The sequence below is a fragment of the Eupeodes corollae genome, chromosome 3 (assembly GCF_945859685.1).
Source record: "Eupeodes corollae chromosome 3, idEupCoro1.1, whole genome shotgun sequence".
NCBI classification, from domain to species: Eukaryota; Metazoa; Arthropoda; class Insecta; order Diptera; family Syrphidae; genus Eupeodes; species Eupeodes corollae.
Genome location: NC_079149.1, coordinates 134,204,750 through 134,222,339, shown reverse-complemented (window position 1 = coordinate 134,222,339; position 17,590 = coordinate 134,204,750). Strand labels below are relative to the sequence as shown.

The window sequence follows — 17,590 nt, the reverse complement described above, 5'->3', positions numbered from 1 at the left end:
TGGAGTATAGGAGTATCTATGGATATATCTTTTAAGGAATTTACCACCTCCTGTGTCTTTAAAATGAAAATGAAAACGAAGATGAACATGAAGACGAATACCAAGAGTGGTAATTTTCACACACTAAAACTAACTTCGGGTTAACTTGCCAATAAAATGATAACCCTAAGATACTCACTCGTATATCAAACGACTTATATTTATATAGCAGTCGAACTTGAAGATGCTTTTTTTGAGAACACTCATCTAAAGCTGTGGTCAAAATAATAGAACCAAGTCTTTAACATTATTGTTTCTTAATTTTTCGCTTAAGAAAATAATAATGACTGTCGAGAATATTAAGAGTTCATATGCTGCAAGCTTCATTAAAAGTTGGCCAACAAAATTGAAACGGTTGATTTAAACTTTATAAAACAATACGTCTCTTGAAAGTGAAGCAAACATCGAAAATTGATTATACATTTTAGACTATGATAAGTGTAATTTTTCAAAAGTTTTTTTTTTTAAAAAAAGGTTATTTGGTTTTCGATTTTTGACTAAATTAATATTGAAACAATTTTTTACGAATTTCTTAAAAGTGGCAATTGACTTCAATACTCTTAAAATTCTAAAGAAATCTCAATTTAAGCATTGTTGTTTCAATAAAAGGCTATCAAATTTAAGAAGTGTAAAAAACAAAGCTTTTAAACTTTATCATGATTCTTGGGATGATAAAATACTTCTAGTAAGCAGTTACATTTTTTTTATTTCTGTGTTGACTTTTTTTCGCTCTGTGTTTTAATCTAGAAGAAACCAATTTGAATTTGATGGTATCGTTCCCTTTATTGAAAAAAAAAATGTGCTTTATGTTTTGAAATAATTTTTAATTGTTCTCTTCAAGCTAGTTACTTCTTATAGAAATATTCTTATATCAACCTTGTTTGAATCTGGATCAAAAAATGAAGTCATAAACTATCGCCTATTTGTAAAATATCTGCAATTCCTTTGATATATAAGAAACAATTGTTTTTAATAAGCTTGATTTTTCAGTGAAATAAATATCTCCCCTTTCCAGGATTGATCACTCATTATCAATTGCCAAACTTCTTCATACTCGTAAATGAGGTTTTTATTCTAACTTATTAAAATGGCTTGAATCCTATCTTACTGATTTTTTATTTCGAAGCCGGTTGTGGTAAATTCCGGCGTGCCACAAGGAAGTCATTCAGTACCCCTTCTTTTTTTATTTTATCAATTATATTCCGAGTGCTTTTATTAATAGTTTTCGTCTGAAGTTCTCGTACGCTGTCGACCACAAATTATTCTATTTTCGATTTCAAAAAACTGCAGAACGATCTTTTACCCTATCTGACTACTAACAACGACCTACAGTTGAATGTTTCTAAATGTCATAGTATGATTTTGTGTTGTGTCTTCTATATTGTTCCTATTTACATGGATCTTCTTTATCCAAAGCTATTGACAAATATATTTGGGTTTCATCTTTGATTCCCTCTTTCTAACCACCTTGATTAAATCTTTTTCAAAGCCAGTTCAATGCTTGGATTTATTTCTAAGAATGCTAAAGACTTATCTGATTCTTTTGCTTTAGGCCTCTTTCACACGAGACGGTTTCGCCCGTAGGGTTTTTTTCCGTACGGAGTTTGTTTTCACACATAACGTATTTTTCCCCTGAATCGTCTACGTTTGGTTATATTTTAGATATTTTTCTTTATTACATGTGACCACAAAAACGGACGGCAGACTAATAAAAATCGTCTCTTGTGAATGCGTTCGCGTATTCACGTACGCCACTGATAGAGGGCGACGGCACGGTCACCGTATGTTTCAGTCGTTGAGAAGGTTGTTTTAAATCGTCCGTACGGAAAAACCCCGTCTCCGTCCAGTGTGAAAGCTTTAGTTAATTTAATTAGTTTACTATTAATGGCTGACGGACAAAACCGTCTCGTGTGAAAGAGGACTAAAGATCATTAATTTTTGTTATGCAACTTAAGAATACTATTCTTTTATAAGGTTTTTTAATTGGAGCGGTAAGATTTTGGCGCCCCGTGGCGGCCATTTTGTTTTGGTGACATCTGTCAAATCTTTTGTTCATTATTTAGTTGCTTATGCCAAATCATCATGGCAAGTAACACCATTGAACAGCACAATAAAATGATAAAACTTTATTAAAAAAATAATAAGTGTTCGTAAACGCGGAAGACGTGGTGGCCCTACACAGTCGGCTCTTCAACGTTTGGTGGCCAAATACGACCAGTTCAGTAAACAATCAGCCAATATCCGTACTTTCAAGGAATGGAAGGTCGGCCGAGAACTTCGCTGTGGTCCCTGAAAGTGTACAGCAGAACCCGAGGCAGTCTATTCCTTGCTCCTTGTTGTGCACAAGAACTCGTCCTTTGGCAGACTTCAACTTGGCGAACTTTGCATTTGGACTTGGGCCTACATCATACATACATTCAACTGAGACAAGAGCTCAAAATTCATCACCATAGATAACCCCGTTTGTTTGTTGCCTGGGCCTGTTTGGAAGAGGACCAAAATTTTGGCCGAAAAATAATCTTTAGAGACGAGGCTCATTTTTGGAGGAATGGCTGTGTTAATAAGCAAAATTGCGGTCTATGAGATGGCACCAACCCACGCGAGGTTCACAAGGGTGATAATGCATCCTCAAAAAGTTACCGTTTGGTGTAGTTTTTGGACTGGAGGAGTAAATGGTCTGTACTTTTTTGAAAATTGAACCATATAGGCCAAGATAACATGTGGTTCCAGCAGGACAGCGGCACTACGTGCCACACAGCAAATACCATTAGATTCCATTTCAACATCTACCCGGCCTTACTGAAAAACACACACGTTTTTGGGCATTGAATTCCTTGGAAACACAACGTAGATATTTTGAAGCAATTGCCCTTTTGGTTTTCTTGTTTCAAGCCGTTGCCCACCAAGTAGTCGTTTAATTTTTGTACTTTTTTTTAGGGTTAAATTAATGGAACCAGTGAACTCTTAACTTGCCTCTCAAGACAGCTAAGTAGTGTTAATTTGAACTTAAGTAGAGACCATTTAAAAAATAAATATTGACATCAAGTGTTAACAGCTTGGGGCTTTGCACTTCTCACGAACAAAAATTCATCAGTTTGTTTCAAAATTAATCCCCGATTAAGTATTCTTCGAAAAATTTGCCTTTTTTACCAAACAAGACTATTTTATTAAAATGTTTCTTCAAGTGTCCCTATTAATTCGGCCATAGCTGTACATTCGAGTATGTGTAGCTCACAATAAATAGAGAGTTTATTATTAAGAAAGAAAACCAACTACTTTCCTTTCCTTTTATTTTTTTTTCCAACAATACAATTCTAAAAAGGATCAGGAGAAATGGTATCAGTTTGAGTTTGAGTTTGAGTATGTGGAAAATGGTTTCAATATTATATTTTATAAGTGAAAAAAGATATGCGAAGGGATATGGCATTGTTTTCTTTACCAAGATGACAAAATTGTGATAGTTGCACGGGATGGGAATATATTGACAGTTTCAATTTCAATTTTCAGCTTTGTGTCCTTTTTTCTTTGTTTATTTTTCATTGGCGATTTATATATGGTTTCAGTGGACTTATCCTTATGAGTTTTATTTTTGTGTTGAAATTGATGAAGTAAGAAGAATGATTTTAAGGACTGATGTAAGGACTTTGCTAGATGAATGGTATTTGTTTTAATTTGAAATAAAATACACTGAAGTAAAATTGATTACTTGGTAAATAAATAATTCAAGAAGAAATAAATTAAATATAATGTCAACTAGTATAAAATTTTAGAGAAAATGGTTCTTCACACTTTTGATTTTGGGACATAAAAAAGAAACCGATAGATGGTAAATTTTTTCGACTGAAAGAAGTTTCGGTGCTTCAAGTTTAAGGACATTTTGTGCTTTGATAACAATTTAAATGGTGTTATTTTAATTTAAGGCTTTTTCTTCAAAAGTTACACATGAATACGAACATTAAAAAAAATTAATAAATACACTTTTAGAAGCACAAAAGTCAATATAAAAATATGTAATTATTAGTGAATGCCTACATTATTTTTTTAAAGTGTTGTAAGAAATCGTGGTTAGTTTTGCAATTTTTGTAACACTAAAACTCAAAACCGAGTATTTAAAAGTCTTTCTGGGACACTATCTTTAGGGCCCTAAAGGACCATTAAAACTTAAAAACATAACAATCGATTTTTCACAAATTCTTATTCCTTAATTGGAGATAAACATTTATGTTTACTAAGAAGAGCATTGAAGTCATAATTAAAAAAAAATAAATGAAACAATTTGAATATCCTTTGCAATCCTTTTTTCATGACATTTAGGTTAAGACTGAATGTTAATTCCAAGACTTTTTACAGAAAATCTGACAGCTGTAATTTAAAAGTTATTATTTGCTGGAAAAGTTATCAGCTAACGCATGTTAAACAGATGTACAAATATAATTTTTTAACTTAAATGGTAGAAAAATTATTTGTCCTAAAAATAATATGCAAAAAACAAGTATACGCCACAGTTGCCCATTAAGAAATCAAATTCCAAAGAGACTTGCTCTGTATACCATTTTTGAGAACATTTTTGACACTTCGTGGAAGACGTTTCTAAAACATGATAGTTGAAGGCATCAACATTTTTCTTGGAGTAGAGAATCGTTGTCTACAGAATTTAGTTTTGTTTTTTGTGGACAAGAAAATTTTTTGGAGATATACGCCGCCGGCAGAATAATTCAATGTTTTGAGTTTTCAGATATTCGATATGTTTGAGCTATGATGAAGTCATATTTAGTCTCTGCATTTCACAAAACGAATAATGCTTTTATTCAATTCTACATTAACTATTCTACGTTCATCAAACATTAATGGTGTACAATTGATCTCTGAAACAAATTATTGGAATAGCTCTGAAAACGAAGAATTTTTGTGGGATTTGGTTTATCTTGAAACGTCATAGCCTTGTCTGTTGTTTATTTGAAAAAAAAAAATCACCAGCATTGGATTTATAACACCTATCGATATTAGCATGACCGGATTGAGGGGAGAGCGCGGCCTCCACAAATAGAGACTTCGGAAAATATTTGTTACAAATTCCAACTAATAAACACCAGTAAACATCTTTTCCTTTAATACGTATTTTTTTTTTGCTCTCTTACCTTACCTATTGATCATTGATCTTTATAAGTTCACTCCAATCAGGCAATAAGTCAAATCTCAAAAGGCCCTGATGAGAAGCACTTGCAAATTCTCTACCCATCTTGAGGGAGTACCCCAATCGCTTAATGGCTGAGTGGGGTGGTACTTGTCAGCAACCTCGGAGTTTGGGTATTCGATTTCGTGCTCGATCATTTTTTTTTTCTTATATGTATGTATATGTACATATAAATAAATTGCTGTATATAAAGAATCATTATTTTTGAATTCTTGGAAAAATCAATCATAATTTACTAATTGGTAATTTGTTCATCGGCTGTTTAATTCTTTGATTTCGTCAAAAATTTGTACACGTTTTTCACAGCCAGCGGCACCGAATTCTGATTCAGAAATTATCGGAGAAGAAAAGCGTCCAGTTTTTAGAAATTGAAGAAGCTCACCGATACTCCTTGGCCTTTCGAGCTGAAGCTACGAAAGCCTTAGTCAACGGCTATTCGGAAATGAAAGAAGCTCTAACAGGCATATCTTCCAATAAAGAGCAAAAAGTCATTGTGAGGAATGAAGCAACGCACCTTCTACAGAAGATGAGTGGTATCGAAACCGCTTTGTTTGAAATATTTTGGAACGATACCTTGGGGCGATTCAACACTACAAACAAGATGTTGCAGGACCCAAAAATGATTCTTGAATCGGAATCATTGGAATCATTCGTGGAATCCAAACGAAATGATTTTGATAAATACGAGGAAGCAGCCAAAAAAATATCCCATACTGATGAATATGTACAATCAGCCACCCGCACCATAACGAGAAATGTGAGGTTGAATCCTTACTTACTGAAAGTTTGCGTGCCATGAAGCCGTTCGATTTGGATTCCTAAATCACATTGAGGAGATGGATGCTGAAAACAGAGGCATTGGTGAAAGTGTATCCGGATGATTTAGAACCTATTCTTGGTAATGAGTTGGTTCAATTTGTGTCTTTGATTGACTCATACAAAACAAAAAAGACCTATACCAAATTCTCAAAAATCAAAATTTCAGAGCTACATTCCCAAACCTCGAAATTGCATTGAGAATGTATTTGGTTTTGATGGTAACAAATTACACTGGAGAGCTCTCATTTTCAAAAATTAAACTTATAAAAAATAAGCTTCGAACCACGATGGGACAAACTCTCCTGAGCATTAAAAACTATTTACTCCGAGAACTGGAATTCAATGAAATCATCAACGATTTTTCGGGGAAAAGAGCTCGAAAGGTTCCGTTCGTTAACTTTAAAATTATATTTTAGATAATTCTTTTTTCCGTTTATATTTATATGTGTTTGTTCAATACTAAAGGAATCTACTTGGTTTCACAGTAAATTATTTATTGAAAAACTCGAGTGAAAAAAATGGTTTATTTTATTTTAAAAATTATTTGGGCGAGGGGCCTCCGCTTCTGTAGTGTCCCGAGGCCTCTGAACCTCTAAATCCGGACCTAGCTATAATCTTATTTAGGATGGTGCCATAATGCCACAAATAGATGATCATGCAGTATGTCACATTGCAATCTACAGGGCCCCACCCAACAAACTTCTTCATCTAACTCTCCTCCACTTCCCTTCGATGCATACGGGACCGTAAATCACACGATGAACTCGAACCGACCCAAGGTGCGTGGCTGCGTTTGCAGCGGAGCCTAGGTAGACGAAGTCCTTGACTACCTCAAAGTTACGTCTGTCAATGGTGACGTTTTGACCAAGACGTCGGTGTTGTATGTCCTTTCTTGACGACAACATGTACTTTGTTTTGCCCTCATTAACCGTTAAACCCATTTTGTGATGCATTTCAAGTCATACAAAATTTGTACACGAAAATAATATAGTCAAAATATTAAACTAACTGTTATCAAAATGAAAATACTGAAACAATCCGGGAATAGTGATTCTTAAAAATTACAGTTTTCTCAAGGCAATTATTAAAAAGTTCTGGCAAGACCGAAATTGAAAAATATTAAAAATGATTCGATTTTGAAAAGGCATGACTCATATCTGTTTTGTGAGAGTGACAAGTATTTCGTCTCACTGCAAGATTTTTCGTGATTTTTTAGATTCTTTGAAATATGATGAAATACCCAAGGTTACTCATTTGAACTTCAAAATGTTGCCTCTAAAAATTAAGAATGAACACAGCTTTCTTATTTTTTCTCTTGAACTTATCCATGTAAATAACAAAAAGAAATTAGATGTAGATTTCATGAACTCATCGTAAAATGTAAAATGTGTACATTGACAGCTCTTTTATAAAAGTGTCAAATCATTCTGTCAAATGTCATATATTTCGACTCTAAGTAAAGAAGAATCTGACAAAAGTTTAGTTGTAAAATATCATTTAAAACTGATACTATGTTAATTTTGACGAGAATCGATGTCAAAAATTAAACTTCATGATATCTTTTTATTAGGTAATATTTACCTTTTTTCTATTTCTAAGATCTCAGAGATTTCTATATTCTTAGAAATGTAAACTCCGAAAATAGATTCGATTTCTTAATTTTCTCTATCACAAAATTCAAAAAGGAAAAGAAATGATTTGAAATTCGATTTCTAGGTAAGAATGAATAATAAATTTTGATGTTTTGTGTTTCAGTCAATCTTACAGACAAAATTCTCAGAAATCTTAGGAATTTAAAATGGCCTAATAGCACAAAATCAATTATTCCATATTCAACTATCGCATGATTTAAAGTGAAAATCTTTTAATCAAGAAGAGTAGAAAAATCCCTTAACATAAGAAAATTCCATTAAAATAAAAAAAACAAGTGTACGCTGCAGTGACCCAATACAAAATTTTACATTCTATCGACTATATTTACAAATAGTTATTCCTTGATTATGAATATTTTAAGCCAAGACTAAATAATTTCTATGGAGCTTTTGTTCGTCTTCAATAGTTGTCTGTTTGTGCAAATCAAACAATCAATATACAATTTAAAGAACACTTCAACCAAACTCAAGCAACAATTATTCATCTCAACCCAAGCATAAGCCAACAATATTTTGGTCAGTTTGTATACAATATGTACATCAATAGATAGAAGGTACATTATTCCATTTGGTTGATTCATGAATGATGAGACTATGCAGCATCATCATGTGTTGCAAGTTTATCTTTCTATCATTTCATCAATCAAAACCACAAGCTGCTAAATTACTCAATAAACCTTTCATCTACAAGCAATTACCTATGTACGTATATATATATATGCTCATTGCACATATAGAACTTATAGATTGAAAGAGAACTACCCCCATCAACCCCCTGCTGCCTTTATTCAACAAACAATTCATTCTGACTTTCATCCAATTAGCTGCGTTTTGGTACTGGTTGTAATCGCCTTATTATTGTTTTCTCATATTGACACACACAAAGTGCAATTGGTCTGCTTTTCATCCCCTAAAGGCCACAGAGTACATATTTGAGTTCACTATATTCAGATGGATCCGAACAAAGTTGCCAAAGTTACCCCTCATTGTAGCTAGAGAGGGTTCGAGAGTGCTATCAGCTTTATTCCCAATCCCTCTGATGTCTCTGCAGCAACCTCTTCTTATATATTTTACAAAACAGAAGACTCACAAATCAACAACGGTGTATAATAGCCAGTAGTCAGCTATTATGGCATTTTGGACCAAAAATGAAGGCTATAAGCTCGTTTGGTTTGGTTTAGGGTTCGAGTTCGGGTTTTGGTATCTGGGATCGGGAAAATAAAGTTTGCGTAATAATACCTCGGATTGTTTTAAACACTCAATCGACAACTACGACGACGGACGATGAGTCGTCCTTGTGTTATGTATAACCCAAATGTGTACATTTACAATGAACGATGTAAACAGAATAAAGAGTCCAACTGAACTCAAAAACTACAGTCAAGGCGGGTGTTGTAATTTTAGTGTTGTGCGGGCATTGGGTTATTCAGGCGGCTTCATTTCATTTCATTCAGCACCATTGACATAATATTGATTTTTCAGGGATGCAACTAGCCGAGTATCGTACTCGTATGATGCTGCAACACAAACTACATAAATATTGTGGCATGAGAATATTTGATGAGAAAAAAACGATGTTTTTTTATTTGTTGGTGTACTATTATGTTGAACTTTATGTATCAACGAGGAAGGGAGTTAGGTTCACAGGTGATGCTTTTGTGTACGTGGAGTGACCATCTGCTGTAGAACACGAAAACCTACATAGACTTGAATCGAACAAACTTTTGAGGAAGTTTGAGGTTTTAATTCAATTTATACTAAAAAATGAGACAAACTTTAAATCAGAAACTTTAAGTTACTCATCTAAAAAGATGATTTTCAATCAGAGTTGTAGTGACTAAAGTCTTTTAGGAAAGAAGTCAATTGACTCATAATCAATTTGACTTCATTCTCTTTTACTTCATAAAGCCTTTGAAGTTATTTAAAAGTCAATTTTACATTTGCGCCAAACTCAAAAGTCTGAAAAGTGATTTGAAGACAGTCTTTTGACTTTAGTCAACTCAAGTACAGCAGCTTTAACTCCTTCTGGAGCATAGGGCAGCAACAAGATCCTTCCACCTATCCCGATTCACCGCAACTGACCTCGTTGGACGTTGGATTCGAAGAACTTGAACTTGGTGCATAGTGATATTTTGGTAGAGTTCCACACAGGAGAAAGGCTTTGTTTATTCTACTGTTAACATCCAGGTCCGTTCCGCCATTGAGAGCTATAAAACTTCACAGATAATTAAACTGCTGGACCTGTTATTACAGTTTTTGAGTTTTCCTTTTTTTAGTAACCACTCCATCCTTCCAGTCTCTTGGGTAAGTTTCACTCTCTTAGACAGCCTGCACGAGTTTAAGCAAACTACGGGAAGCTGCCTCAAGGTCTGCTTTTAATTCTGCATTGTGGTCATCATTTAGCAGCGAAGAAAAGTGCTTCTTCCATCTTTGTAGCTGATCTTCTATCGTCACTAAAAGGTTGCCGTTCAAATCTAACACGGGATGGTTAGTGTTAATGTTAGTGCTATTACGCTGTCCGACAATGTGATTAGTTATTTTATACAGCTCTCTTGCATCAGCTCTTCCTGCCTCATGTTCCGCATTTTCCGCCCTCTTGTCACGGCTCACACACCGCTGCACTGTCTTATGAGATGCTCTATACTCATTTCGTACAATCAATATCCGCTGAGCATCACTTTCCGAATTGATTCTAATTTTAAGTGTTCTTCACTATGTGATTTTGTGCCAGGAGTCTTGGGATATCCAGGAGTCTCTAGCTCTTGTCTGACTGGGTATAGTGTCAGTTCCAGCTTCCATGTAAGCGCTCTTAATTTGACCCAACAAAGCATCTACCGATAAGCCAGCATTTTATATGTGTATGATGCCGTCGCAGAGTGTGGTGACGATTACAACGTACATTAGGGTCATTTAGAACGCGAAGCAAAGCAAACCCAGTAGCTAGTGATGGTCACCTTTCTTTCGTTACGAACATTGCACAGTGGCTTCCTCCATTCCTGCTGTGTAATGAAGTGATCGATTTGATTTTTGCTTTAACCATCAGGAGATTACCAGGTGATTTTGTGGCAGGTCTTGTGCGGGAATAAAGAACCCCCAATCACAAGTTGACGAGCGTTGCAGAAGTCGATAAGCATAACCATTTTACTACGTTGACCTCGGCCATGCTTTCCCATAACTCGTTCAAGGCATATGTTATCAGAACCAATTTTGGCATTAAAGTCCCCCATGATGATAATGATATCACCCCCTGGAACACCGTTGTACACAGAATTCATATGAGTATAAAAAGAGGTCTTTTCGTTCGCTGAAGCCTCATTCGTTGAATAATGGTGACTTTTCTGATTTTTGAGCTAAACAAAGGATATAAGTCTGTTGGTAGCTTCTTTATTCAGCATGAGGCCTACACAGTTGAGTCTTGGACCTTTGTCTGCCTCCTCTTCGCCAGAGTACAACATTCTCGTTTAGCCCGATTCTGCAGTATATTCAGCTGTTCCTCTCTATTTGGTTTCACTCACTCCCAGAACACTGATGTTATGCCGAAGCATTTAACGCTCCACCTGCTCGTACTTGCCTGGTGCGTACAGGGAACAAGCATTCCATGCTCCAATCTTCGTTCGTGTTTTTTTAGCCAAAAGTCCGTTTTGTTGAATCTGAAGGATTTTTTAATCTTTATTAATGGTTCTCTAGTACACAAAATTTCAATCGCATTTATCTCAATACTGCATTTTTTGAGTCCGATTAGGCCGGATTTTCTTTAAAAGAACTTAAAATTTGTCTTACATGCTGCACAGCCGTCATTTTGAAACCGTTTCAAAAAAAAACCTATTTTAACCAGTCAGTAACGTGTATGCATTTTGTAATATTTCAAAAAAATCCCCCAAAGCTTTTTTTGTCTCTACGCCCTAAGTTAAACGAACATACCTTTTGAAATATTCTGGGCTTATAAAATGTCATATGTTGTTAACAAAAATTAATATCAAAAAATTGAAATGCCAAACGAATATGAATGGTTTACGAGTTATTCAAAACCTTTATCCATAAACCACGTTCTGGGTTTGTTGTGAAGTCTTTTCTTTTTTGTAATTTACTAAATCCATATGGCGACTGAGTTTCTGACATTTCAAATGAAAAGGTTCGTTCTACAGATTTAGCTTTGTTTGTTTTGTTTTGTTTTTTGTCATGAACTGTCACTTTTTAGACGTGTTGAGATGCTCCTTTTCAAATAAAAATGAAACTCCTATCTTACTAGTAAGCAGACGATTTTAGAAAATTGCTGAATATATGGAAAATTGTTCAAGATTTTGAGTATCTTTTGAGCAGTTGTTTGAAGCTTTTATAAATGCACACAAAAGATGTTTGAATGACAACTAGAAAGGAACCAGTTATAGCTATCATTAAATTTCATCATGGAAAAATTTGTTTCGCAATTTTAAAGCGATTATAAAGCATACAAGTTATTATTTTTCTATGGTATTACAATGAAGCTAATAAGTTGTAAAAATTTAAATAATAAAATTTGTAGCCAAGAACTTTTCATTCCATAAGTTTTTACTTTTTCAATGATAACATTTTTTTCAATGATCAGATGATTTTTGATTTTATTATTTGGAGAAACATTTTTTACTGAATGTGTTCTATTTTCTTTGTATTCTCATCTGTGTCAAATTTTTTTTAACGATCAAACCTAACCTCAAATGCTTGATTTCAATCAGGGGCATTTCTTTCAATGATAGAAACTTTCAATGATAGAAATGTTCAATGATACAAATTTTCGATGATTGCTATGACCGTTCTGTAAGTTGCAATTTTCGGTTTTAATGATGATTAAAGCTTTGCGACAAATCTTCAACCTATTTTTTAAATGAAAATGCGAATTGTTCAACTTCCTCTAAGGCCTACTTTTTCAATCAAAAATTAAATCCCTTTTCTTTCCTGAGAGCAGTACTCGCACACAGAAATGGTTAAGAGTTGTAAGTCACAAGGCCCTAGATCTCAAGGGACTGTTGCGCCACCTAATTTATTTTTTATTAAATAAATCTAATATAATTTAAACTGTAGGAACAAACTGGTTAAAAGTTAACTGAAAAAGACGCTTTTAAACGCAGAATTCATGTGATAGTACTTTCGAATCCTTTAATGTACTCGTAGTTCTTTCAGACTAAACTTATTGAATTTTATAACTTAACAGGGATATGACTTTTTGCTTAATTTCAACAAATCACATCAATCTTATCCTTAAAATTCTACCCGAACCCAATATTTTCAATATTCCTAAAAGGATTCATGATGCATTAAGCTCTTGAAAAATTTAATTTTACTGTCAAAAGTGTCTGAATAACGACGACAAGTTATTATTCTTTTACAATCTGGTCACTGTACTCCTTCGTACTCTACAGTACCTACAATAGAGCTAAACATACATGTATAGGAAAATTATTATTGAAATTCTTTAGAGAGCACCCATAACACAAAAGTATCTCATATATCCTCATTAAAGCCGATAGGATCGTGTATATGAATGATGGGGATTTCGTATCATCGAACCTCATCGTCATCGCCATCGTCATCATAATCATCATTATCATCTTCATCAACAATGTTACAGTCATTGCCACACGACTATACACCGCCTGCCTGCCTTCCTGCCAGAGCCGTCGTCGTCTTCATCATATTGTTGGTAAAGTCAAACTTTCTCGTTCGCAATTTGATTCCTATGAAGCTAATTTGCATGCAACGAGACTCTCACTGTTTCGACTATGCTCGAGTTTAATATGCTCTTCTAGGATATGATGTTGCTGCAGGCGCCTAGTGGCATAGTCAGACCACTCACTTTCTGCCTCTATCAACCCTCCCCAAACCCCCTTCTTATATTCACTGTCATTGCGAATATATTTCATAGTATAATATTTACTTTTCCATCAAAGTTGGGGTAAAAGTTTGTGTATGTTTTAGCCCCAACGAGCGCCGCCGACGATGCTGATGATGATGAATATTTTAATAGTAAAAGGTGTTTTTTTTTGAAGGTCTAGAACTTTGATATGGAACTTTGGTGTAATCTTGAGGTCCCATCGATAACAATTGTCATTTATGGCCGTACTCGACGAATGTTGTACTTTAAGGGGTCAATCGTGTCAATCTTTGAAACTAATTCAAGGTCCGTAACGTGAAACTATGCGGTTAACAAACATTTTCAAACGGCCAGTTTTTTGCCCTGAACTTTTTTTGTGTTTCTTTTTAACGTCTGAAAGTTCAGAGCTTCGAATTTGTGCTTATTTTTTCGTTCGTGGACGTGCTCTGAACTTGATTCTTATTTCTTGTTTCTGAAGAAGAGAATTACAAGTAAATTGACAAATGTCATTAAGTAAAATATCATTAAAAAAAAACTTAAAATAAATCACTTGACAGCTGTCAAAATGGCCGCCAGTAAAACTTGCGTTGTCAACTAAAAGTTCTATGCCCCTACAAAAACAAAAAAAAACACCCTTTATATCTATAGATAAGGAAATATTATGTAGCTATTACATATTTTTAGAAGCCTTGTTTTTCTATGCATTTAATATATAGAGATGCTCGTATTTTCATACATTGTTGGAACTTGAGTGCGTGCAGAAATGTGATCACGTTCACGTGACGGTTATTAAGTCCTTATGACATAGGAAACTCTAATTAAAGTCAAGCGCTAATTTTACTCTCGTAGTTAGATTCTTTTTTCCATTTTTACTTTTTTTTTTTGTTATCCTTTGTTCGTTGGTCCTTTGTCTTTATTTCACTATTGCCTCATAAATCTTTAATTGTCCCAGCTTGAATATGAATAGGAGGCAGCTCGGCGGAGGATGAGAGGAAAGATGAAGATTATCTCATACTTAAAGGACGACGAGGACGATGCTTTAGCTTTAGTTAGTATATTTTGCATGCCGTTGTGATTCTGATGGTTCTATGTAATAATAATGATTATTATTATTATTATTATTATTCCACTTCTTTAGGAGCGACGATGAGTGGTCTATAAGAGCCGGAGGTATTTGATAAGGACTTGTGGTATAAGCGTTGGCATCGTACATAACTTAAAGCTATGACTATGAGGGAATATTTGCAAAAGAAGGACAATCATTTTTGTATTGTTTGGTTGATGAAAAAGTTAGTTGGGTATCACTGGGAATGCAGAATTATAATCCATCATGCTTTAACGTATACAAAATAGCAATTTATACGCTGGTAGAGATTATAGAGAGACATTTATTGTTTTATGCTGCTGAGATAGAGTTATAGGACAGCTTTTATTGAAAATATTAATTTATTGGTTCTGTATGAGCTTAATATTTTGAAAGAGATAGAATTAATCTGTAATGTAAATCCATTGAAAAAGGTGCTTAGAATAAAATAGTTAAATCAGTGGTAAAAAAGGGACAAGTTGAAAGTCAGATTTTTATAAACTCTCGATGTGCGTAAGCAAAATTGAGTTCGCTTTGTCTTTTTTTCGAGATTTATGTGACTTTAAAGAGACTAATTTTGATGCAATGTAGTTTATTGACTTTTTGTCGAAATCCATTAGTTTTCGCTTGTCTTTTTAGGCTAAGATTTTATATAATAAATAACAAATTCGTCTGGGAACTTAATTCCCGACATGAACAAATTTCAAGTTAAAGTTTCGATATTTTGTTGAACATTTAATTCATTTCAGCCCACAATGTTTACCTTTTAAAAATTAGTCGCTTACATAAAATTATAATCTTATGGCACACAATCACTTAAAACTGTTGAAAGTTGAGATTTGATACTTTGTTTTTAAATACTTAGTTTATTTTATAGTTATCAAATTGTACTAATTTTTATGTGTTTGATGTATTGAAAATAAATATTATTACTGTGCAGAATCTTAAAACATCAAGAAATTTGTATTGAGAAAAAATGTCTGAAACGAAATTGAATATTGAAAAGCTTCGGGGAAGCGTAAACTTCGAAGACTGAAATTTTCCGTTGAAGCTTATTTCCAAATGAAAGGACTTTGGAAGGCTTTTTCTGATGGTAGCGAGACGGAAAAGGATGCAACGGAGCTTATATTGCTCCTATAAGACATTGCAAAAGCGCTAAGGAGATTTAAGATTCTCTTCAGAAATTTTTTTAAGATTCTGGTCTTGTGAGGAGAGTTGGGCTCATCCAAAAGTTTTGTTCTACAAAATTGAAAGATTTCTCTACCGTAGATGCGTACGTTAACGATGTTTTAAATACATCGTACAAGCTTAGGTCTTCACCTAGATGAAGAATGGATAGGATCAATGCTTTTAGCTGGTCTTCCCGAAGAATGCAAGCCAATGATCATGGGAATCCAAAGCTCTCGGATTCTTTTTACAGGAGACAATATTAAAACCAAACTTCTTCAAGACGTTAATTTGGTTGCAAGCCAAGATACTTCTTTTGTTGGCAAGAACAAGAAAAACTTTGGGAATAAGAACTTTAAGGGTCCTAAATGTTACAACTGCAACGAATTTGGACATATTGCTGCTAAATGTCCAAAAAAGAATAAGAACCATCAAGAAAAGAAGAATGCGATGTTATTATGTTTTTCCATCACGACTCTTGACAAAGAAGAATGGTATTTCGACTCGGGAGCGTCGGCTCACATGTGCTCAAATAATGCAGGTTTTTTAAGTAAGATGTTGCAAATAATTCAAAAATGCAAGTCCAAGGTATAGGTAAAGTCGATATGAAGGTATCTATTGGAAAATTCAAAGAAAGTTAGGTTGAATTTTTAGAAGTCCTTCACGTTCCTGACTTATGTATTAATCTTTTATCGGTCTCGAAAATTGTTCAGTTCAGAGGGGTTTTTCAATGATTTTTTCCAAGAATGGATGTTTATTGAAAGACCAAAGGGGTAATGTTGTTGCAACTGCAAGCTGGGTGAACAATATGTTCCGACTCAACAGACCACCCAACCAAAGTGCATATGTTACAAAAATGTAGCTTCACACTTTGAACATCCAAACATTGAAACCACACAAGCTATGATTCCGAAAGTTGTGCAGAATATTGATTGCGATAGTTCAGAAATCAATTACATCACATGTATCAAAGGTAAAATGGCACTCCTGCCGTTTAACTCAATTTGAGCAGAATCAATATTAGAACTAGTACACACAGATCTTTGTAGTCCGATTGAACAAAAATCAATTGAAGGTTCAGAGTACATGCTTCTATTCATTAATGATTGTTCAAGAAAAGTCTTTGCGTTTTTCATTAAAAGCAGGAATGAGGTAGAGGAAAAGTTCCTTGAGTTCAAAAATTTTGTAGAAAATCAGACTGGTAACTAAATAAAAGCCATTAGAAGCGACAATGGAAAGGAATATTGCAATTTTAAGATGAAGAAGATTCTAGCAGATGCAGGCATTCAACATCAAACAACGGTTCCATATTCTCCACAACAAAACGGGTTGGCGTAGTCTTCTCATCGAGTCTGGTTTACACAAACGTTTTTGGACTTAAGCTTAAATACGGCAGTTTATTTAACGAAGAGAACACCTTGAAAAGGTACAAAAGAAAAAACACCTGAAGAAATCTGGAGTGGAAGAAAAGTGAATCTCCAGCATCTTAAAGTTATTTACATTCGGAAGAAACTCGATGCCAAAGGAACAGAAGTAATTTTTATCGGATACAAATTAATTTCGCTTCTATGACGTTAAGAAAAAAGAAGTCATAATAAGTCGAGACGCAGTTTTCCATGAGCAAATTTTTCCAAAAGATGGTGAGACAAACGATATATCTTATTGTGATATTTTTGCAGGATATGATTCAGTGGGGAATGATGACGAAATTCCATCAGTCAATTCAAGCAATGAAATACCAATCGAAATAAGTGACAAAACGGCAAGTGAAAACAGTTTTTTGGATG

The 17,590-nt window shown here is 34.3% G+C and overlaps 2 protein-coding genes across 6 annotated transcripts in view; one reads left to right on the top strand and one right to left on the bottom strand.

Annotated features, from left to right (window-relative positions):
- LOC129952880 (protein eyes shut) overlaps nucleotides 1-17,590 on the top strand; it is a 133,087-nt gene that overhangs the window by 81,558 nt on the left and 33,939 nt on the right. The gene's annotated exons all lie outside the window — the stretch shown is intronic.
- Nucleotides 1-17,590, bottom strand: part of LOC129952881 (MKRN2 opposite strand protein) — a 134,592-nt gene that overhangs the window by 89,257 nt on the left and 27,745 nt on the right. The gene's annotated exons all lie outside the window — the stretch shown is intronic.